Raw genomic sequence first — 23,760 nt, forward strand, 5'->3', positions numbered from 1 at the left:
TGAAGTGGAGGGGGACTGATTAATGTACAGGGGCAGTGCTGAGTCTATGGACAGTGCCGAGTCTCTGGGCAGTGCTGAGTCTATGGGCAGTGTTGAGTCTATGGGCAGTGTTGAGTCTCTGGGCAGTGTTGAGTCTCTGGGCAGTGTTGAGTCTATGGGCAGTGCTGAGTCTATGGGCAGTGTTGAGTCTATGGGCAGTGTTGAGTCTCTGGGCAGTGTTGAGTCTATGGGCAGTGCTGAGTCTATGGGCAGTGTTGAGTCTATGGGCAGTGTTGAATCTATCGGCAGTGTTGAATATATGGTCAGTGTTGAGTCTATGGGTCTCAGTGTTGAGTCTATGGGCAGTGTTGAGTCTCTGGGCAGTGTTGAGTCTATGGGCAGTGTTGAGTCTATGGCCAGTGCTGAGGCTATGGGCAGTGTTGAATCTATGGGCAATGTTGAGTCTATGGGCATTTTGAGTCTATGGGCAGTGTTGAGTCTATGGACAGTGCTGAGTCTATGGGCAGTTTTGAGTCTATGGACAGTGCTGAGTCTATGGGCAGTGTTGAGTCTCTGGGCAGTGTTGAGTCTATGGACAGTGTTGAGTCTATGGGCAGTGCTGAGTCTATGGGCAGTGCTGAGTCTATGGGCAGTGTTGAGTCTATGGACAGTGTTGAGTCTATGGGCAGTGCTGAGTCTATGGACAGTGTTGAGTCTATGGGCAGTGCTGAGTCTATGGACAGTGTTGAGTCTATGGGCAGTGTTGAGTCTATGGACAGTGTTGAGTCTATGGGCAGTGCTGAGTCTATGGACAGTGCTAAGTCTATGGGTAGTGCTGAGTCTATGGACAGTGCTGAGTCTATGGGCAGTGCTGAGTCTATGGGCAGTGCTGAGTCTATGGGTCTCAGTGTTGAGTCTATGGGCAGTGCTGAGTCTATGGGCAGTGTTGAGTCTATGGGCAGTGTTGAGTCACTGGGCAGTGCTGCTCAATGTACAGGGGAAGTTGATTCCAGTGGAGGGGTGCAAGGTGGGAGAAGGGCCGAGCACGCGATTGGGCACGCGGAGAAGGAAGGACAGCGAGAGAGAGAGAGAAGATTGAGATTCTAAGATGACGAGAGGAGGGGACGTGGAAGTGGATGAGACAGACGAGGTGGGCCAAGGCCATGGGATTGATAATGCGTCGCTCATCGTCAAACATCCCGGAGAGTGCGACGAGCCCTTGCGAGCACACGCGGGAGAAAGAGAGAGGGGGGGGGGGGGCGTGAAATGTAATTGTGAAGAAAATTGGATGAGTTATTAAAACCGATCGGAGCACAATCCAAGCCGGACATATAGGGAAGAACCTCCTACTCGCTCGACTCACCCGTCAACAACACCGTGCAACACGCGTGCTATGAAGTAGGGCCATTGCCTGAAACGTCGCCGATTATTTACATATTTATTTATATGTTAAGGACCGTGGCGTTGCCGACGGGCGCGTTTGATGATTTAGTTCCCAGTGCACGTGCACCACTGCTAACGCCGCAATATCCCCGTCACCAAATGCGATTTGTTTTTTGCCCTACATGTGGCACAGCTAAATAACAAAGACCAAAGATCCCCCCCACCCCCCACCCCTCAACGTAAAGGCTGAACAGACATTTGGGGCAAGTACGTGGCGACGTCTGCACGTGCAACACAGTGCCACTGGCACTCATTTGAGGCTGCATTGGCCTAGGCCAGGGGTCGGCAACCTACGGCTCCGGAGCCGCATGCGGCTCTTTACGGGCTGCTTCTTGACGATATGTACGTATGTACAGTATGTACATAGATGCATTGCGGCTCTTGAAATACTGAATTTTATACCGAATTGGAAAGAAATGGCTCTTCTTGTTATTTTGGTTGCCGACCCCTGGCCTAGGCGGAGGCGCTGGACCGGTAACGAATAATCATCGTCGCCGGCGTTGGTTGCCGAGACCGTGAATCGAACTCTGGTCATCCGGGTTCCTAGTGTAGTGGGCTAACCACTACACTATCGCTCCCCGCTAATATAAACATGATATATTTAACATATATAAAGATAAAGATCCCCCGTATAGCCTTAACAGACTGTAGAACCTATAAAGGCCAGCATGGCACACGAGGGGGTGGGTGGCCAACACCACGTCCCGCCGCCTTTGTCTCCCCAGTGACGATGTTTACACACCGCACCAGGTACTAATTTGAGGCTGAGTCGACCTAGGGGAGGCCCAACTCTGGTTCAGATATTCGTCACCGATGTTGGCCATGAGCGAGAATCAAACGCTGGTTGCCGGGTTCGTAGCGCAGCGCTAACTGCCTGCTCCACTACCACTCCCCACACACGCACTCGATCACAGGCAGAATTAAATATATAGAGAATGAAATGCGTGGAATCTGCGTCTAAGAATAGCAGTGCATGTCTTCACCCGGGCAAGAAACTAATGATCTGGCGATGCTGCTGCTGCTGCAGGGAATCAAATCCAGGAATTCCCGGGTTCAGAGTGCCGCGCGCTAACCGCGGCGCCAGCGCTCCTCACGAGCGCACGTAAACAAGGACTGCGGCACAGACAAGACGGGGCGGACACGGGAGACTGACGAGAGACGCACAAACAAGATTGCAGAGGACAACCGACGGCGCACGTCTGCCAAATGGAAAACGGCAGGGAGTGGAAGAAAAAAAATATTATCAAATCGCGGCCGGTGATGTCAAAACGAGCGCGCGTGTAATAATTCCTCGCCAGAGATTTGGGCAGCGGAGCGGTCGGAAAGCTGGGGGCCCAGGGGTGGGGTTGGTCGTGGGGGGGGGTGCGTGTGGGGGGAATCGGGGGAACGGGGGCAGGATGTCTGCTCACCCACCTCTACCACTCGCAGCTGAGCGATATGAGATTGGGGTCCAAATAAATGTCTTAGGGTCCTAAAACATTTTGGCAGTAAAAATTCGGACGATTAAGCGATTTGGGTGTCCGCTTGCCGATTCCCTGTTGGCAGGGTGTGGGGTGGGGAGGGAGCGCACGATTGGCACGAGCAGAGCCGACCCATCGTTAACTCAACCCGCCTTAGGGCTCACTAATTCGTTTCACCGTTGAACTGCAAGGAGGTGAACATCCCTGGCGCGACGCTTGTGGATATCCGATGGGACGTTGAGAGGGGTGGGGGGGTGGGGGGTGGATGGTGATGCCGGGCCTAGAATGTCTCACTCGCCTGACGGTGCCCCCCCCCCCACCCACTGCGCTCCCATTCAAACACCGATCCATCGCCGGCAATGGCGTCGGAGTCGTGCCGCGCTAATGCCCGTGTCAGTGTACGACGGACGGGCCCCTCCTCGTGTGAACCCACGAGTGGACGAAGGCCGGGGGCCCACGCCATACGTTGAACTCCTCTCGCGCACGTGCCGTGGCCAACCGTGATACATCGGAGGTGCCGGTGTGAGCGGGGGGAGGGGGGGATGGCGGACAACATAAGTAAACGCAATCTGCGTTTGCATAGCAGCCACCGTGGACCGCCCGGAGGGAGCGTCGCGTGTGACGATCCACAGTTCAAGACCCTGACCCCCAAAGAGAACCGCCGCGCGCCGCCGGGGTTGAATCAGAACGAGGGGAATGCGTGTGACGATTCACAGTTCAAGTCCCATAAACCTCCGCCCGGTCCGCCCACTCGCGACCCCACGACGCGATTTGTGACCGACACGCAACTCGCGGATTCTTATTACTTGGACAAAAAACACTTCTCTGTGACTGAACAAAAAAAAGTGAGAAGAGTTTTCCAAAGTTATGAAACAAAGTCCATCAAATTATCTTGATGAAACACAGGATTTGGTCGTGAATATTGTATATTTGTGTATTAAAAAAACTACAAAATCCGAGGTTAAAGGGGCCAGATTTAGCCTTGCTCATCGGCATCAGTGCCACTGGATCAAGTTCCCTTCTCATTATAACGAGCCTCAAAACTTCGCCCCGTGCGATGAAAATGACTCGCAGAGAGCGCCGCCGTGACGGGCAGATGGAGCCACAGGCAGGACAAGCTTCTTGGTAATTACAACGAGTTCAATTTGCCACGGCGCCACCGCTGCACAGCATTCGCTCGCCTTCGAAGAGAGAGAAAGAGAGAAGACGACTTAGAGGCACTAGGAGCAACCACAGACGAGCGGGGAAAACAGCAGCCAGGCAGTGATTGCACCAAGCTCTGCGGTCCTCTACATATTCACGTGCTATATTCTTAAGTTTTTTCGGTAAAGTCACGTAGGTAAAAATAAATAAATTAATAAAAGTAAATTAAAAATAAAATAAAAATCACGACGTTTCGGAGTCAACACAAGCTTCTGTCTTCAGGTGAAACAGTCACAGCACGATAGCTGTATCAAGTGAGAGAAATTCCAAGAAACCCGTATTTTTTTTTTACCTACGTCACTTTACCGAAAAAACCTAAGAATATGAATCCTTGCAGTCACGAAAGCTTCAAATCTAGAATTAATATTCACGTGCTATCAGCCAAATCGTGGGAAAAAGGAAAGAAAGACACCTGGGCACCTAGAAAGGAGCCAAAAAAACACGCGTGCGAGGGTGGGACACTCTATCCCATACAGACGGAACAGGCGGAGTGCGCACGCTCTGCTGTACTGCCATCTGCTGGCAGAGGCAGGGCACGGGCATCTCCGTGACGCCCACGGCAAGGCAGTTTCTCAACATCTGTGTGTGATCCGCCAACCCCCATCGCGGCCTCCGCAGTTCTGGATCGCGGGCAGCCCACGTGCAGCAGCGTAGCCACCATTGCCGGGCTTCAAGGTATTTCTGCCGCGCTGTCTGTGGTCATCACACGAGACTTACAATCCAGGGGACGCCGATTCAGTCCTACTGTAATAAAGCTCTTTGAGACGACTTCTGGAATCCATCTTTTATTCACTTTGGGTTGCAGCTACTTCACGCTGCTGATAGGCAACGCGAAGGGACAGGTAGACCGAGAGAGACGCACTGCCACGTGGCAACTCGGAGCCCCGCTCTCGCGTGGCCCCTTCCTCCGTTCGTTCTCGTTCTGACCCAGTGTCGTTCCTCTCTACCCCTATTTAATACCCGGGTCACGTGGTACGCTTCAGCCAATCCTCGTTAGCCTGCATCGAATCTTCCAGGCTCCCTCGGCAGCTCCCGGGACCACGCCCCTGACTCATCTCCCCATTGGCTGAGGCCAAATCCAGCAAACCCAATCTCCATAGCTGTCACCCTTCCATCACGTCAGGGCCATGCCCCCAGGCTTCCCCCCATTGGCTGTAAACCAGGACCGGCAGAGCCAATCACCATGACAAGTTGTGATACGTCAGTGAGCCGGATATATTCTCATATTACACCACGATTCTCAAATGCCAAACCGCCTGCTGCCTCCAGGAGAAACGGCCGCACCGAAGTTCGGCGGATCGGCAGTGCGTGGCACGTGGTGGGGTGAAGTGTGGGTACCCCCCCCACCCCCCTCGCCTCTTCCCATGCTTCTTGGTTCTTTCGGTAAAGTCACGTGGAAGGGAAGTAATAAAATAATGGTGAGAATTATTTTATTATGTTTTATTTCTATTATTTTATTACTTCCCTTCCACGTGACTTTACCGAAAGAACCAAGAAGATGAATCCCTGCAGTCACGAAAGCTTTAAATCGAAATCTTCCCATGCTGTACATCTGACCAGAGTGGGAAGAGCAGACCACAATACCTGGCAGAGTTCGCCAGAGTGGTGGGGGGCGGGGGGGGGGGTCGGAGAGGGGGGGGGGGTGCTTCCGCAAACTCAGAGCCTCCGCCACGAGGAATCCACTCCTCGGCTCGCCGTAAACATCGCTCAGTACGAGTCATCCGCTCCCCACAGCGAACGCTCGAGCGTGTAGGTGTGTGTGCGTGTGTGTGTGAGCGAGTGTGTGTGTGTGCGTGTGTGTGTGAGCGAGTGTGTGTGTGTGTGAGCGAGTGTGTGTGCGTGTGTGTGTGAGCGAGTGTGTGTGTGAGCGTGTGTGTGTGAGCGAGTGTGTGTGTGTGCGTGTGTGTGTGTGTGGGCGTGTGTGTGTGTGTGCGTGTGTGTGTGTGCGTGTGTGTGTGCGCGAGTGTGTGCATGTGGGTGGGTGGGTGGAGTGGTAGTGCAGTGGTTATCGTACTGCGCTACGAACCCGACGACCCGAGTTTGATTCCCGCTCACGGCCATCGCCGGTGTGACGATAACCTTAACCGGTCCTGGGCCTCCTCTAGGTCGACTCAGCCTCATCGACACTCGGTGAGACAAAGGTGGCCGGGCGTGGTTCTGGCCACCAACCCTCAACCCCACCCCCGTGTGTGTCCTCTTCTTCTTGGTTCTTTCGGTAAAGTCATCACGTAGAAGGGAAATAATAAAATAATAAAAATAAAACATAATAAAATAATTCTCACGACGTTACGGCCACAACGCAAGCAGCCGTCCTCAGGTGAAGACCAGGTCTGTCGGGGAGACAGCGTCTGTGCAGGCCTTCATCGGTGCTTCTCGCTAACAGCTGGTGAGGTGTGGGTAGGGAGTAGCAGGTAGCAGCAGGAGGAAGGGCGAGGGGAGATGAGGAGATGGTTGTTTTAAGGCAGGAATGGAAGCAGGTCGGTGAAGATGATTGGTTTATGCGCATTGGAAGTTTGTTCCATTCATTATCCCGAGGGAAGCCTCTCCCGGGTCTCAAGACTGCTCTTCAAAGAGGAGCCCCCTGCGATGGGGATGGGTTTGAAAATGTTCACTCATCGTGAAGCGAGAGAAATCCAGAGGCTAAATTTCGATTTCAATCTTTTTATTATGTTTTATTTGTATTATTATTACGTTTTAGTTTTATTATTTCCATTCTACGTGACTTTACCGAAAGAACCAAGAAGATAAATCCATAGGCTTTAAACCTACAAGTGCAACACGTTAATAATAATAATCACCACGCAGGTTCACGACATGGCTCTAACTGCTAAGTAAAGTTTGTGGACGTGGGGCACATGGGGAGGTCACGACCACGTTTCTCGTTCCACGCGGGCCGCGTGAGCCTCCAGACAGCAAGCGGCACGAGGAGGGGGGGCAGGGAGGTGATTTCTGCCGTAGGATTTCTCATTTTTCACGGTCGGTTTATTCTTAGTTTTTTTTTTACTGCTGAGACGGCCATATATGGCTGTCCGCGTGCGCGCGTCTGCCTACGTTCAGGACGGGCCGTTGCTAACGGCGTGATATTTACGCCATGGGCTGAGCACCACCACCAACAACAACAACGACTGCCAGCGCCCCCGTTGTTATCCCCCCCCCCTACCCCGTTCCCCACGCTCACAATGGCCGGTGGAGGAAGATGTGGACCGAGATTTAACCCCCGTCGCGATTAAACCGGTGGGTTCCCCGCATGCCGCGAGCTGATGGAGTTGAGCCACGTCGTCATGGCAACAGCATGCTAATTATAATGATACGTCTTTTTGATCAAATTTCAATTTTTTTTGTTTAAACTCAATTCAACCCAATTCCAACTGGCAAGGAGCTGAATGCAATGCGATGTGCATCGGATGATTGACACGTGGTGAACCAGAGACAGAGAGCAGCTTTAGCGAGCGGCTATTAAAGGGCTGCCGCTTGTGGAGCGATGTTAACTACCTCGCCAGGCGTACAAGAGGTCTTCGGTTCGATCTCGACACTGACACCTGACTATTTGGAGTTTGCATGCTCTCACCGTGGTCGCATGGATTTTCCTCCAGGCCCTCCGGTTGTTTCCCTCCACGTGTCGAATCCACACGTTCAGATAATTTGTCTGCTAATAATTTTTACACGTGAAGATACGGCCCTTCGTTGAGGCATCATTTGAGGCCAGGTCGCTTCTGAGAAAGAGCTATACTGTATAGCTCAGTGGGCCTTACCTGGTAAAATATAATTCCTTTTCTAGTTTTTAGTCTAAACATTCTGATTCCGACTTACCTCATCACTGCGGCAGCTCCCCTTGCCGCTGTTGATCCACGCCATACGCACTAAGTCACTCGTTTAAGGCTAAGTCAACCTAGGAGTGGCCCCCGAAGAAAAAAAAAACCACGTAAGCAAGATGACGACACGCTGCTGTGATCCAGCTCTGTGGAGGCAGTCGTTGGTGGATCTCGTGACGAGCTGCAAGAGTCCCCAACCCGGCTGGGCTTGCGTGCAGAGCAGAAGGCAGTGGGTTCACTAACTCATCTCCATACGCGTGGTGGCTATATCAAGTTCAAGTTCATTTATTAGGTATAGCCCTGTGGTCCATTCGGCTCTTGAATCGGGTGCAACCGCAACAAACAAAAACATGAACAAGAAAACATCTTAAAGTGAATATGTGACTAAGTGCAAACAGAAAATCCAAGAAAAGACAGCAAAATATTGCAGAAAAAAACACCGTACATCAAAGCTGTCTGCAAAAATCCCAGTGGGATGCAAGTCAAACAACAACAACAACCACAAGACAACTTAGATTAAGGCCATCAGTCTTACTCCGTACTACAACAAACAAACGTGGCCAATCCAGTAAACTTTTCGAAATCACCAAAATAAAGCAATGAAACAGTGATAATTTACAAAGGGAATGCGTCAAACATCCCAATGTGCAGGAGCCTACCGACCCCTCCGATTAGCATGGTTGGTTCCGTACGGTTCGAAAGAATTTCAACATACATACATGCGAGAACGAGTAGCCAGGCTCAATGAGGCTTTTGCGGATTGATAAGAGGGCATTATACAGGTAGGAACAACAGGTTCCACACTGCCCACCAGGGATTATTTGTCTGTCTGTCGTGCATATTTGTCTGTCGTTCACGAATGCGCTGCCCAACCAAGTTCCTACCTGCCCACTCCGAAGGAACGTGTTTATTAGTATTGCTGTTATGCTGTTATAGTAGCATTAGTACAGTCGTATGTGTGTATACCACTGCGGTGGCACACATTGCACGAACGAACCTGGTGGGATCTGGGCACATTTCCCGCTGACGGTCAACACCAGCGGTGAATGGCCGGACCGGTCCCTGGGCTTCACCTAGGTCGACTCAGCCTCGAGCGAGTGCTGTGCCTGGTCTGGTGTGTATAAAATACGTCCGCTACCCTAACCAGCCACCAGCAACTTGACCCAACAGTCTGTGCAGCCTCATTGTTTTTGTCGGGATCTTTGCCATTATATCATGACACACCCACTGACCCAAAATAATAAAAAATACACAGATTCTGCCCCCCCCCCCCGTATAGCCTTTAACTGACTAGGGGCAAGTGCTGTTAGCAAGCGTCTGTGAAGGCCGGCACGACACACGACGGAACGCGAGTGGGTGGCCGACACCGCGGCTCGGCCGCCTTTGTCTCCCCGAGCGCTGATGTTTTACGGGCACCACAGCGCGAGTCGACCTCCGGGCAGGACCCCCCCCCCCCCATCGTATCGCATTCATCGCCGGCGTTCGTCGCGAGCGGCCATCGAACTCGGGAGGGGGTGCCCGGTAGCTTTCGAGGCGCAGCGGTGTGCGCCAAAGCCCACCGCCCCCCCGCACCACACCACACATCACCACACATCACCACACATCACCACACATCACCACACATCACCACACACCACACATCACCACCAGCAGCACCAAGCCACGTGTGCGCGCGCACACCCGTGACACACGTTGCTGGAAGCACGCACGACTGCCTTGCATGGCGAGCGAGTGAAGCGAAGGAGGATGAGGGGGGGGCAGGGAGCATGCGGTTATTGTTAACGCCAGAGCTTGGCGGTTCCTGCGCCCTGGTGCTGGGAAGAGAGAAACGCGAGAGAGCCTTTAATAGCTGCAGCAGCGGTGCACCGCGCTGCCTAAATATGGCTATAATCCCAGGCCATGGCTTACATGTGGTGTGCCGCGTGTTTACTCTGTCCCCAATTCCTCCGCCTCTGCTGCCATAAGACAAAAAAAAATTTGCCCAATCCCCCCACCCACCCCCACCGCCAGCCACCCACCCACCCACCACCAAAGCATCTTGTCGACTCCGCGCATGCACGGCACTGACAGACGCGCGCGCCGTGTAACGCGCGCACGTACGCACCGGTAGGTGACGAGTGAGAAGACAGATCAAAGGCAGAGGTCCCCGTCCGCCCGTATTGCCTTGGACAGGCTGCTGTGGCGAGTGATGTTAGCGAGCACCTATGAAGGCCGACACGGCGCACGGGGTGGGTTGCTTGGTATGTTTCGCGCCACGCCCGTCAGCCTTTGTCTCCCGCGACTCGATTGTCTACCACAACGCACCAGGGTACTCATTCGAGGCTGAGTCGACCTAAAGGGAGGCCCAGGACCGGTGTTGACCGCGAGCCGGGTTCGTAGTGCGGCGCGCTAACCGCTGCGCCACCGCTCCCCCACGCAGAAAAGACCACGTGCGCATACATACATACAGAACACACGTGCGCTGCACATGTGCCGAGACACACGTGTGATTTGTGCGTGCAATGGAGAATGCACGCACAAGCGCACAGGCGTAGCACCCGCATCATGTACAATGTCAATGTCTTCATAGAATGCCGGCTGACAGCACCTTGCCCTGCAGACTGCGCAGGCTACACGGCGCGGTGGGGGTCGGTGGGAGAACCTTTGTCTTTGTAATATTACACAACGCACACACAGACCCACACACAGACAAAGATCCCCCGTATAGCCTGAACTGGACTGTTGGGGCAAGTGCAGTCAACGAGCAGCACCTATGAAGGCCGGCACTGTGGCACACGAGGGGGTTTGGAGTCAACGCGCACACTGACCCTCATCATCAATCATCCGTGGTCAGCCTATTCACTACTGGATAAGGCTATCTCCATCATCCAATCGCTGACGGCCTCTTCCTGCTCATCAGCCCCGTTCTATCGACTGCTGGATGAATGTTTGCTCTTTATTCTCATCAACCGTGGTCTATCCAGCGCTGGATGAAGGCCTCCCCCATCATCATCATCAGCCAGAGTCGATCTACCGCTGGATGAAGGCTTGATTACACCCATCATCACGATCATCATCAACCTTGGTCTATCCACTGCTTAATGACGACCTCCACATCACCATTATCATCCGCAGCTGAGGTCTATCTAATGCCAGATGAAAGCCTCATCACACCCATGATCATCACGATCATCAACCTTGGTCTATCCACTGCTGAACTACTGCCCCCCCCACCCCCCACCCCACCGATGCCATCACCTCCACTCATCACGGCGCTGCGATGCCCGAGTCTGACACCCAATCGTTTGCGGTCAATGACGCGGCGCTACAAAAATGTTATCGTAACCTGCTGCCGGCGGCAGCGGCATGCCGTCACCCCCCCCCCTCTCTCTCTCAGACACGTGGCCCTGGAGATGTCCGACCGCAGAAGAGAGGCACCGCTGAACTGTTACGGACGGGGGACAGTCTTGAAGCTCGGGGGGAGATGAGGGGTGCTTGCAAGCGTTCACGTTCGCTCTTAAACCCAAACTAAACTTTAAAGCATTTTTGTTTCTTGACCAGGCAGGGCCCACTGAGTATTGTAGCTCTTTTTCAGAGGCGACATAAGACGCGCATCTGCGGCCGTCTGGAACGCTCTTCCGATATTGAGAAGTCACTGGAGCTATGCACTTTTAAATCTCGATTGAAAAGCCGTTAAGGACTGTTTTTAGCGTTTAGTTTGTTGTCCTTGCTACCGCACCCCCGATTAGCTAAGATTTGGCCACAAATGACAGCTCAACAAAGTGGCTTATCGCGTGGAAATTTATAACAGCCAAATACTCTAAACGTTTGATGTTGATTCTAAATGTGGAGGGGAAAAACTGGAGGAGCGGGAGAAAAATCCACGCGACCACTGGGAGAGAAACACGCACACTCCAAATATCCAGGCGTCAGGGTCGTGATCGAACCCACGACCTCCTGCATACCAGGCGAGGTAGTTAACATCTCGACACCGTTTTGGTACCAGGTCCAAGGGAACACATCGCGTGTGCTCGGATCGTTGTAAATCCACTGCTGAATGAGGGCCTCCCCACGCCGTGCCCGATGATCATAACGATCAGAGTAATATTTCGATTTAAAGCTTTCGTGACTGCAGGGATTCATCTTCTTGGTTCTTTCGGTAAAGTCACGTAGAATGTAAATAATAAAATAATAAAAATACATTTCCCATAAATATGCTAAATTCCTCTTGATATGCAAATTATTTTGTCAAGGCGCTCTTCGCCCCTCCATCCCAGCTTAAATAGTCGCTCCAAGCCTGGGGCGTGTCATTCAGACTCTGTCTTCTCGACAGACCTGTTCTCCACCTGAGGACGGCTGCTTGCGTTGTGGCCGAAACGTCGTGAGGATCAGAGTAATGATGAGGGTGATGATATCCGGGCAGTGGTGGTGGCTGTGCTGCTGCATGTGTCTGCCTGTTATCCAGCACTGCGTAAGCAACATCGAGGGTTGGTGGATAAGCGCGCACACAGATGATGCGACACTCCCTTCACCGTGAGCGTCCAGGATGTGCCGACACTGTGGGTCGCCAGGAGAAAGCGGTTGAGCAAAATGAGGACTCGGCACTTTATAACACATTCCTGCGGAGGGAGCTGGTAGGAACGTTGGGTTGCTCAGTCAATGGCCAGGGTCAACGGCGGCGTGGTGTATTCCGCAAATATGGCCGACTGTGAGGGCGGGCACAAGCCGGCGTGAGTAGGTTAAACGTTGAGTTTTATAAGGGCACCACGGGGTGACCAGCCCCTCCCCACCCAGCCCCACCCCTCCCAACTCCCACCCAGCCCCACCTTCCCCACCCAGCCCCTCCCCACCCTCCCCTCCCCACCCAGCCCCTCCCTGCACGACAGACGGGCGGACACAATAATCCCCTGTGGGCTGGTGTAACCAGGAGGTTCCTACCAGTATAAGGTCATAGAAAAGGCTGTCTCTGGTGTAGGCCAATCAGTTTCAAAGATCACGCAAAAATTATCAGAGCATGTTTGTTCGCATGTTCACAAGTACAGTACGTGTGGTTAATGCAGATTTGATTCCTTGCAACAGGTATCTATTTGGTGTTTGATACATCTGGACACCTATTGTATCACGAGACAGGGTAAAACTATTCTTTCTAGATTTGAAGTTTTCGTGACTGCAAGGATCCATACTCTTTGTTTTTTTCGGTAAAGTCACGTAGATGAAAAATAAAATAAAATAAATTAAATCACGACGTTTCGGAGGCAACACAAACTTCCGTCTTTGATGGTGCCACCTGAAGACGGAAGCTTGTGTTGCCTCCAAAACGTCGTGATTTTATTTGTTTTTATTTAATTTTGTATCTACGTGACTTTACCGAAAAAACTATTCTTATTACTCCACATGTTCAATCTGCACGGTGATTGAGCGTTTCTCCCTCACACTCGTTGGTTTTCTCCGGACGCTCCTAGATGATGCTGATGATGATGATGAATGATAGTTACAGGCAGGACACGGAAAAACACCATCACGACGATAATAAGTATAATTATTGATGGCGATATTTATGATTATTATTTTGATAATTATTGATGACGATATTTAGTAGAATTATTGATGGCGATATTTATGATAATTATTTTGATAATTATTGATGACGATATTTAGTAGAATTATTGATGGCGATATTTATAATTATTTTTATAATTATTGATAACGATATTTAGTAGAATTATTGATGGCGATATTTATGATAATTATTTTGATAATTATTGATGACGATAATTATTATAATTATTGATGGCAATATTTATTACCGTGATAACTTCTAATCATTATAATTATTGATTAAGATAATTATAATTATTGATAACCACTATTATGATAATTGAACCTAAGGGCAGGACCCTGGGGTCCCATAAGCCCCCGGCTCTCCCATAAACTGCGTTGCGACGTCATTTTATGTCTGTTGAAGGCAAACGGCACGGCGATCTATTCCTCTCGACGAGCTCTACACGATGCGCTAATCAAAGTTTCAAAGTTTTGTTTCTTCTGCGCATTCGTCCTCGCTGCTGCGCTTGGACACGATACGACAACAGAATGATCCGGGCCAGGCGGGTCGCGGCGTTTATGTGTGCGGTGGGACAGAGTCGCCAAAAATAAATAAATAAAGATTTTCTAATTTCGATTTAAAGCTTTCGTGACTGCAGGGATTCATCTTATTGGTTCTTTCGGTGAAGTCACGTAGAAGGGAAATAAAAAAAAATTAAACATAATAAAAAAATATTTTTTTACTTTATTATGTTTTATTTTTATTACAAATAAAACATAATAAATAATAATACATTTTTATCTCATTTTATTATGCTTTATTTTTATTATTTTTATTTTATTATGTTTTATTTTTATTATTTTATTATTTCCCTTCTACGTGACTTTACCGAAAGAACCAAGAAAATAAGACTTTTACTTCCGTTTATTCGGGACCCCCCGGGGTCCCGCCATGAGTTTAAATTATTGATGGCGATAATTATGAATGTTACGATGCCTTTTTGACACAAGATTGAACCCACGGCTCAGAACACTCTCAGCGGGCCTCACGCTCACCCCGCTGCCAAGGCTTTGGGCCGAGCTCGCAGAGGGAGCCACGTTAAAACGACAATAAACACAACTCGGCATTGACGTGAACAGATTTAATTATCTCCCTAATTATTTGGTTATATTTAACCTCTACTGTCGCTAAACACGATCACTCCGATTTATTTGTTTAATGCATTCAAACATTCTCTCGGCCTTTTTTTTTCAAAGATCACCAATTATTTAATTCCCTCCTGTCTGTTTTTAGATTTTGTGGGAATAAATTGGGTCCCGAACAAGATTCCGTTAAATGAAGAGTGCGTTTTGTTTTCTCTTTCAACAAGTCTACGTCAGTTTAACATGTCGTAGGCTTCCGAGACCAATATTATCCACAATGGAGAGTTTTTTTGCGGGTCAGATCACGTAAATATAAACCCGCCACCACCCGACACAGCCAAGGAGTGAGGTTTGTCGTGTAAACAGAACGTGCCAATTCGTTACTAGTTCAGCACAACGTGGTGCTGGATAGTTTACTCACAGCATTTGCAATTGTGAATGTTGTGGGTAACGAATTGGCGTGTTTTGAACTTCTTTCGGACCGTACGTAGCCAACCGTACTAATTGGAGGTGCTGGGGGAAGCACAACAAACTAAACACAAAAAGCAGTTCTATGGAAATAAGTTTTCAATCTAGATGAGAAAAAAAGACTCTATTCTGTGCTGGGAGGGCCGAAAATGTAAAACTTGTGTAGCTATAACAGAGATCGCAACCGGGAACCCGATACCCGTACCCTACCCGATACCCGGCTACCCGTTTGCGACCCTGGTGCGGCCGGGTACGGGTACGGGTAGGCCGTGAGTCACTGGTGAGTAACCGTTTGTCACTCATTTCCCAACGTCTTGTCTCTTCTCACAATTCAAGTTCCAAGAATCAACCCACCCGCGCCTGCAACATGGCTTCATCCCAGAGGTCGCAATCAGGTACCCGATACCCGTACTCTACCCGTACCCAGACGGGTACGGGTAGGGTACGGGTACGGCCGGGTACGGGTACCCGTTTGCGATCCTGGTGCGGCCGGGTACAAGTAAGGAATCAAAACCCGTTTGCAACCTCTGAGCTATAAGCAGAGACTAGGCAAATTCCAGCTGTCTAAACCATCTCGAACATCATTGTAATTTACGACTCTCACTCACGGTCACCTCCTTAAGTCGTGAAGCCGGTCAATGCTGACGAGACCCAGACAGTCGAAACTGCTCCACAGTGCACCTTGCTTAAGCAGCAGTACTAAAAATAAAACATAATAATTAATAATTATTATGTTTTATTTTTATTATTTTAATATAATAATATGTATAATAATTAATAATTACTATGTTTTATTTTTATTATTTTATTACTTCCCTTCTACGTGACTTTACCGAAAGAACCAAGAAGATGAATCCCTGCAGTCACGAAAGCTTTAATTCGAGGTATAAAGCATACGTATGAAATGTGGACGCGCACAAACCGAGCTTAGCTTATATATGTTCTCACCTGTACACGGTAGATATACAGAGCAGTTATATTTGTTAACATGAGCCGTGAAGGATGGGTCTGTTAGCGAACGCCTGTTACGAAGACTACGGTGAAGGAGATGACGCTACATGCACGCTCCCCCAGTAAAAAGCTGCGTGAATCCGGCCCCCGGGGCTTCCCCCTAGGTTGACTCCGTCTCAAATCGGCACCTGCTTTGAGATTGCTATATTAAGACAAACTGCTCACCGCGATACACATCACCGACAAGACCGTGCATTCAAATTCAATTTGCACGAGATGACACGCGTACACTAGACCGCTTTCCTTAGAGCCTAGTCTCACATGGGTTGGACCAGATGACGCCTTTTGGCGTCTCGGGTGTGGACCAATCAATTTCAAGGACAGTGGCATACATTTTCAAAGTTTTTTTTGTTTGCATTCTGACCGCAGGTATTGTGGTCAATGCAAACATGACTCCTTGTAAAAAAAAGGTGTCAGTTTTGTTGCCAGATAGAAGGGTAAAAAAACAATTATCATATTTGTTACTGGCAAATGAGGTTCCAATGGTGTAAATATCTGGCGCTTGTAGTAATTCAGGCCTCTTTCTCTCCAGGCTGGGAGTCTCGCAGAGCAGCGCGGTCCGCCGCCGTGTTGGAGGACGGCCGACGGAAGCGGACACTACAGAGCTACCTCCGAGGTCCTTTCGAGTGCCATCTGGTTCACACGCACGGGGTTGAGGGCGGTTCTTTCTCACGCGACGGTCCGGCCGCTATTTCAATTGTCAGAGCTGGAACTTCACCAACTTGAACAAAGCGGGTTGGTTTCTTCCTGCAATCATTGGCGACTATATACTCGCTACACTCGAGATCCCCGTTTGAGCACAACTCAGTCTCCGTGAGTCTACGGGTGACTATGGACATCTGTGGAAAAGAGCTTCATAGCTCATCGGATTTCTCCAGGATGAATAAATTAAGATTCTGATTCTAATCAAGATTCTGATGCAAAAAAAAAACCCATTGGTCTCTACGCGAGTCTACGGCTCTCCGTGTAAGTCATTGCTGGTTAACGCCATCAACCCACTCCACTAGAGAACCCAGTTTAACCACGGGCAGCTGAAACCTGGATTGGAACCCAGGAACCCCAGCGTTGCCAGCTACAGCGCTCTGTCATCCGAGCCGTCAGGCCAACCAACACTATTGACGCTTTGTTCGCCGCGTGATGTCAGCGAATGCCCAGCCAACGTTCCCCTCTTCCCCTCTCCTCCTCCTCCTCCTCACTCACTCGCACAGGGGAAGCTCTGTCCGGTGCTTCCGTTGTAAATTAAATTTAAAAAAAAAAGGAGAGAAGAGATGCCCTCCGCTTCAGAATCCTTTAACAAACAACATCCATTCTGAAGAAGAAGAAAAAAAATAATCCACCGCAGAGAGAGCGAGAGAGGGAAATGAATGTTAAGAGGACGACCGCGTGCGTGGCTTGGCGCGCAACGTGAGCGTCTCCACGGCGACGTGTCGCTTGCGGATGAACAAGCCGCTCGTTTGTGTCGCCAAACGCCCTGGCTCTGCGGCGTCCTGGGGCATTGCCATTTAGCGCCGTCCAAACGCAGCGTGTGGCTGGGTAGTGGAGTGTGTGGGTAGTGGAGTGGCTGGGTAGTGGAGTGTGTGGCTGGGTAGTGGAGTGAGTGGGTAGTGGAGTGTGTGGCTGGGTAGTGGAGTGTGTGGCTGGGTAGTGGAGTGGCTGGGTAGTGGAGTGTGTGGGTAGTGGAGTGTGTGGGTAGTGGAGTGTGTGGGTAGTGGAGTGTGTGGGTAGTGGAGTGAGTGGCTGGGTAGTGGAGTGTGTGGCTGGGTAGTGGAGTGTGTGGGTAGTGGAGTGAGTGGCTGGGTAGTGGAGTGTGTGGCTGGGTAGTGGAGTGTGTGGGTAGTGGAGTGTGTGGCTGGGTAGTGGAGTGTGTGGGTAGTGGAGTGTGTGGGTAGTGGAGTGTGTGGCTGGGTAGTGGAGTGTGTGGGTAGTGGAGTGTGTGGTTAGTGGAGTGTGTGGGTAGTGGAGTGAGTGGCTGGGTAGTGGAGTGTGTGGCTGGGTAGTGGAGCGTGTGGCTGGGTAGTGGAGTGTGTGGCTGGGTAGTGGAGTGTGTGGGTAGTGGAGTGAGTGGCTGGGTAGTGGAGTGTGTGGCTGGGTAGTGGAGTGTGTGGGTAGTGGAGTGTGTGGGTAGTGGAGTGTGTGGCTGGGTAGTGGAGTGTGTGGCTGGGTAGTGGAGTGTGTGGGTAGTGGAGTGTGTGGGTAGTGGAGTGTGTGGCTGGGTAGTGGAGTGTGTGGCTGGGTAGTGGAGTGTGTGGGTAGTGGAGTGTGTGGGTAGTGGAGTGTGTGGCTGGGTAGTGGAGTGTGTGGGTAGTGGAGTGTGTGGGTAGTGGAGTGTGTGGCTGGGTAGTGGAGTGTGTGGCTGGGTAGTGGAGTGTGTGGCTGGGTAGTGGAGTGTGTGGGTAGTGGAGTGTGTGGGTAGTGGAGTGTGTGGTTGGGTAGTGGAGTGTGTGGGTAGTGGAGTGTGTGGGTAGTGGAGTGTGTGGCTGGGTAGTGGAGTGTGTGGCTGGGTAGTGGAGTGTGTGGGTAGTGGAGTGTGTGGCTGGGTAGTGGAGTGTGTGGCTGGGTAGTGGAGTGTGTGGGTAGTGGAGTGTGTGGGTAGTGGAGTGTGTGGCTGGGAAGTGGAGTGTGTGGCTGGGTAGTGGAGTGTGTGGGTAGTGGAGTGTGTGGCTGGGTAGTGGAGTGAGTGGGTAGTGGAGTGTGTGGCTGGGTAGTGGAGTGTGTGGGTAGTGGAGTGTGTGGCTGGGTAGTGGAGTGTGTGGCTGGGTAGTGGAGTGTGTGGGTAGTGGAGTGTGTGGGTAGTGGAGTGTGTGGTTGGGTAGTGGAGTGTGTGGGTAGTGGAGTGTGTGGCTGGGTAGTGGAGTGTGTGGGTAGTGGAGTGTGTGGGTAGTGGAGTGTGTGGCTGGGTAGTGGAGTGTGTGGCTGGGTAGTGGAGTGTGTGGCTGGGTAGTGGAGTGTGTGGGTAGTGGAGTGTGTGGGTAGTGGAGTGTGTGGTTGGGTAGTGGAGTGTGTGGGTAGTGGAGTGTGTGGGTAGTGGAGTGTGTGGCTGGGTAGTGGAGTGTGTGGCTGGGTAGTGGAGTGTGTGGGTAGTGGAGTGTGTGGCTGGGTAGTGGAGTGTGTGGCTGGGTAGTGGAGTGTGTGGGTAGTGGAGTGTGTGGGTAGTGGAGTGTGTGGCTGGGTAGTGGAGTGTGTGGCTGGGTAGTGGAGTGTGTGGGTAGTGGAGTGTGTGGCTGGGTAGTGGAGTGAGTGGGTAGTGGAGTGTGTGGCTGGGTAGTGGAGTGTGTGGGTAGTGGAGTGTGTGGCTGGGTAGTGGAGTGTGTGGCTGGGTAGTGGAGTGTGTGGGTAGTGGAGTGTGTGGGTAGTGGAGTGTGTGGTTGGGTAGTGGAGTGTGTGGGTAGTGGAGTGTGTGGCTGGGTAGTGGAGTGTGTGGCTGGGTAGTGGAGTGTGTGGGTAGTGGAGTGAGTGGGTAGTGGAGTGGTTGGGTAGTGGAGTGAGTGGCTGGGTAGTGGAGTGAGTGGCTGGATAGTGGAGTGTGTGGCTGGGTAGTGGAGTGTGTGGCTGGGTAGTGGAGTGTGTGGCTGGGTAGTAGAGTGTGTGGCTGGGTAGTGGAGCGTGTGGCTGGGTAGTGGAGTGTGTGGCTGGGTAGTGGAGTGAGTGGCTGGGTAGTGGAGTGTGTGACTGGGTAGTGGAGTGTGTGGCTGGGTAGTGGAGTGTGTGGCTGGGTAGTGGAGTGTGTGGCTGGGTAGTGGAGTGTGTGGCTGGGTAGTGGAGTGTGTGGCTGGGTAGTGGAGTGTGTGGCTGGGTAGTGGAGTGTGTGGCTGGGTAGTGGAGTGAGTGGCTGGGTAGTGGAGTGTGTGGCTGGGTAGTGGAGTGAGTGGCTGGGTAGTAGAGTGTGTGACTGGGTAGTGGAGTGTTTGGGTAGTGGAGTGTGTGTCTGGGTAGTGGAGTGTGTGGTTGGAAAAGTGTCCGTGCATCATTCCCTGGCTGTCAATCCCGTAACGGGCGCAGGAGGGTTGGGGGGGGGGGGCTTCGGGGGGGTGGGGGGGTTGCTTGGGGGGGGAGGCAGTCACATCGACTCTTCAGTAGAAGACGATCGAACACGAACGAAACTTTCGGTGTAAAGTTGCGGCTGTGCATTTTCATCGGGACGATCACCGTCGCCGCCTTTCATTTGCTTTCAAACGGAAGTTGAAAGTGTCTACGCGCGCGTTCCGTCTGTCCACCCATCCACTCGCAACGCGGCGGTTAAGATCGCTCGGATACAGACGATCCAACACGGGCGAAACTTCAATGTGAAGTCTTGTCGCAATTAGGGACTGACCCCGTTGAAGACTGGCAAACGTGATCAAACCACTATTGCCCCAACTTGGAAAGTATAATCCAGAGCAAAGAGGGCCAATTCATTAATACTCAAAATGATTTTGGCCCTGACTGCTACCCCCAGCAAATTCCATGCTGTTAAATAAATACTTCCATTGACTTAAGCGTGTTGGAGAGCGTTACGTAATGCACGCACGTGCACGAATATTCTTTTGGCTTGGGACTGTCTGGTCCGGTGGTCGTGGAGATTCATGGAGACATGGAGGACGGCACGCAGGGCCAGCCGCGGTTTAGGTCGCCGCGTGGTGGCGTTGGCGGCGGTGGTGGTGGTGGTAGTGATGGCGGTGGTGGCGGTAGTGGTGGTGGTAGTGGTGGCGGTAGTGGTGATGGTAGTGGTGGCGGTGGCGGCGACGTTGGTGGCGGTGATGGTGGCGGTAGTGGCGGTGGTGGCGGTGCCGATGATGGCGGCGGTGGTGGCGGTAGTGGTGATGGTAGTGGTGGCGGCGGCGGCGACGTTGGTGGCGGTGATGGTGGCGGTAGTGGCGGTGGTGGCGGTGCCGATGATGGCGGCGGTGGTGGCGGTAGTGGTGATGGTAGTGGTGGCGGCGGCGGCGACGTTGGTGGCGGTGATGGTGGCGGTAGTGGCGGTGGTGGCGGTGCCGATGATGGCAGCAGTGGCGGTAGTGGTGGTGGTAGTGGTGGTGGCGGCGACGTTGGTGGTGGTGATGGTGGCGGTAGTGGTGGTGGTGGCGGTGCCGATGATGGCGGCGGTGGTGGTGGCGGTGCTGGTGGCGGTGACGTTGGTGGCGGTGATGGTGGCAGTGGTGGCGGTGCCGATGATGGCGGTGGCGGTGGTGGCGGCAATGGTGGTGGTGGCGGCCGTGGTGGTGATGGCGGTGGTGATGACAGTGGCGGTGGTGAGATTAATGACCCATTCCCGCATTTATCTTCGTTTCCGACCGAGATGGCGTCGTGGCCACGCAAGGGAGGCGTTCGTGCCACCTCGTTGAGTGCCCGTCAGAGCGTGCGTGCGCGTGTGCGCATCGGTGCGTGCGTGGGTGCATGTCCGCGAGTGTGTGTGGGGAGCGGTAGTGTAGCGGTTAGCGCGCTGCGCTATGAACCCGGCGACACGGGTTCGATTCCAGCTCACGGCCAACACCAGTGACGATTATCTAAACCGGTCCCGGGCCTCCCCTAGGTCGACTCAGCCTCAAATGAGTACCTGGTGTGGTGTGTAAACATTGCCACTGGGGAGACAAAGGCGGTCGGGCGTGGTGCTGGCCACCCACCCCCTCGTGTGACGTTCCGGCCTTCATAGGTGCTCGATAACAGCACTTGCCCCTACAGTCTGTTAAGGCTACATGGGGGATCTTCATCTTTGTTGTGTGCGTGCATGGAGATCTGTGCTGATCCCAGTAACCCTGGCGCCTGTGTGGGATTTGCTGCTTGGATTTCACTCAGATGATTTACCTTTTGTTGTTAACTTTGAGCGATAATATTTAGATACAATTTTTGTGGGGGGGGGGTGGGGGGGGAGTGGGATTTTTCCCACCAATGTGAACTGTCCTGGACCATCAACTCCTCGTCCACTCCACAGTCCGTCACATCCTCGTGCCCCACTCTCCATCACCTCTCTCTCTCTCTCAGCCCGCCTCTCGGTCTCTAACCCAGTGCTTCCCTGCTCACCACACTTTATCTTCTGATGTGGATTTCCTTTCTTCTCACGGCGCGTGTCCCCTTAGCCACCTCTCAGCATGTCTGAGATGGACACCGCTTGCCCCCTTAATCCTAACCCCTAACCCCTAACCCCCAACCCTAACTGACATATCCCGCTAGCCACCTGAGATGACTTCCTCTCAGCGTGTCTGAGGCGTGTTAAACCCCTGTCGCATTCTCTCTGCTGAGCAATTTTAATAACAAATTAATGATCATGACAATAATCGTTTGTCAATCCACTGCTGAATAAAGGCATCCCCCCCCCCAACTCCGTGTGGGTAATTGCAGGTCTATTGACCATACTTCACCACCCTGGCTAGTGTGGGTCGGTGAGGAGGAGGGGGAGTCCGTGTCGCCTGTGACAGACTGTTGGGGCAAGGCCTGTTAGCGAGCAGCACCTATGAAGGCCGGCACGGCACACGAGGGGGTGGGCGGCCAGCACCACGCCCGGCCGCCTTTGACTCTCTCTTGGTGACATGTACACGTCGCGCCAGGTACTCATTTGAGGCAGAGTCAACCTAGGGGAGGCCCAGGACTGGTTCAGATAATCGTCACCGGTGTTGGCCGTGAGCGCGGGATTTGAACTCGGGTCGCTGGGTTCGTAGCGCAGCGTAGCCCTAAACCCCTACACTTACTGCTCCCCACAATATACCACTATATATATACTTACTTTACATACACTGAACCTGCAATAGAATATGCGAACGTGACCTTTCATGCAATGTGCATCACGCACGCAGCTCCCGCCGACAGCATGCGCAGGCAACCTTAGGGACCGCTGCCTTTGTCACTGTCTGTTCCACGGTTCTCCGCGCGATCTCACGGGGGCGGGAGACGAGACGCAGAGTGAGAGAGCGAGCGAGGGTTGAGAGAGCGAGAGAGCGAGCGAGAGAGCGAGCGAGCGAGGGTTGAGAGAGTGAAAGTGCGAGCGAGAGAGAGCGAGCGAGGGTTGAGAGAGTGAGAGTGCGAGCGAGAGAGAGCGAGCGAGGGTTGAGAGAGCGAGAGAGCGAGCGAGAGAGGGTTGAGAGAGTGAGAGTGCGAGCGAGAGAGAGCGAGCGAGGGTTGAGAGAGCGAGAGAGCGAGCGAGAGAGCGAGTGAGAGAGGGTTGAGAGAGTGAGAGTGCGAGCGAGAGAGAGCGAGCGAGGGTTGAGAGAGCGAGAGAGCGAGCGAGAGAGCGAGTGAGAGAGCGAGTGAGAGAGCGAGTGAGAGAGCGAGTGAGAGAGGGTTGAGAGAGTGAGAGTGCGAGCGAGAGAGCGAGTGAGAGAGCGAGTGAGAGAGCGAGTGAGAGAGGGTTGAGAGAGTGAGAGTGCGAGCGAGAGAGAGCGAGCGAGGGTTGAGAGAGCGAGAGAGCGAGCGAGAGAGCGAGTGAGAGAGGGTTGAGAGAGTGAGAGAGCGAGCGAGAGAGCGAGCGAGGGTTGAGAGAGCGAGAGAGCGAGTGAGAGAGCGAGTGAGAGAGCGAGTGAGAGAGGGTTGAGAGAGTGAGAGTGCGAGCGAGAGAGAGCGAGCGAGGGTTGAGAGAGCGAGAGAGCGAGCGAGAGAGCGAGCGAGAGAGCGAGTGAGAGAGGGTTGAGAGAGTGAGAGTGCGAGCGAGAGAGAGCGAGCGAGGGTTGAGAGAGCGAGAGAGCGAGTGAGAGAGCGAGTGAGAGAGCGAGTGAGAGAGGGTTGAGAGAGTGAGAGTGCGAGCGAGAGAGAGC

General features: G+C 52.4%; 1 protein-coding gene across 1 annotated transcript in view; it reads right to left on the reverse strand.

The window, feature by feature from the left end:
* Positions 1 to 23,760, reverse strand: part of LOC144731165 (inositol 1,4,5-trisphosphate-gated calcium channel ITPR1-like) — a 233,752-nt gene that overhangs the window by 156,771 nt on the left and 53,221 nt on the right. The gene's annotated exons all lie outside the window — the stretch shown is intronic.

This window comes from Lampetra planeri, chromosome 38, assembly GCF_965212315.1.
Source record: "Lampetra planeri chromosome 38, kcLamPlan1.2.h2, whole genome shotgun sequence".
In the NCBI taxonomy this organism is placed as follows: Eukaryota; Metazoa; Chordata; class Hyperoartia; order Petromyzontiformes; family Petromyzontidae; genus Lampetra; species Lampetra planeri.